The following is a 1,015-nucleotide window of genomic DNA, read 5'->3' as shown; positions in this document are numbered from 1 at the left end:
CCTAGGCCTAGCGTTTAATCCTTCTGAATTTTACAACTCTTTTATTTTCTGTTCTGCATTGCTATTTTAATTACAATTTCTGTTTAGCATAATTAAAAGATTATTAAATCTATTGGTGTGAATCTAGAGTTCTTGTGGATTCGATCCCTAAGTACTACAATTGATCTATTAATTTGAGAGAGTAGCTCAGGGTTAAATTTGAGCATATCAAATTTTGGCGCTGTTGCCGGGGATTCTTTTGATTCACCATTAGATTAAAATCTTTGATTTTGTCTAAATTTTTCTTTTTCTGTTTTACTCACACGCTTTTGTTTCTTTTCTCTTGTGTGTTTCAGGTTCATGCCTAAGCCTAGCACCAGGATAAATTCTACTGGTCCAGTTGTTAAGCTTCAAACCAAGAGTTAGGACAACTAGAGCGTGAGAACACCAAAGCAGCCAAATCAACAAAGATGGTCAGCCCAATCATATTGAGACCAGATGTGGCTGGAGTTTTAAGAGATCAAGAGGGCCATGTGCGCAACGAACTAGGCCAAAAACTTGATGTTGAAGGGCAGGTCATTCAGGAAGAACCTGTCGTCGTTGATGAGGATGCAGATGGCGTCGATCGACGCAACGACGGCATCGGTCGATGCAATATCGGGGCTGGTGCGAACGGAGCCAACTTGGATGGTAACAACCAGCAGAACCTTCAGCCTAGAAATAAGTGATCTCTAGGTTCTAGGAATGCAATCTATATTCAAATGAGACGTGCGTTGAATCCTAGACAAAGAAAAGAATGGAAAAGAGGCCTTGAGCAAACTGAAATCATTCCGCTGATTAGAGAACGCCAATCAATCTTCAGGGATCTGCACCATCGTGACTAGCTCCGCACAATCTGTCTCGAAGCTCTAGCAATTCAGGCTTCCAGAGAGAATACATTTCATAGCTCACGTCAATACAAGTGTAATTATTTTAATATTTTACAAGTGTAAATTGTAATCTTTATTATTACTATATTCCAATATTATATTAATAT

This window comes from Camelina sativa, chromosome 9 (genome assembly GCF_000633955.1).
Source record: "Camelina sativa cultivar DH55 chromosome 9, Cs, whole genome shotgun sequence".
Taxonomy (NCBI): domain Eukaryota; kingdom Viridiplantae; phylum Streptophyta; class Magnoliopsida; order Brassicales; family Brassicaceae; genus Camelina; species Camelina sativa.
This window is presented reverse-complemented; position numbering follows the sequence as displayed.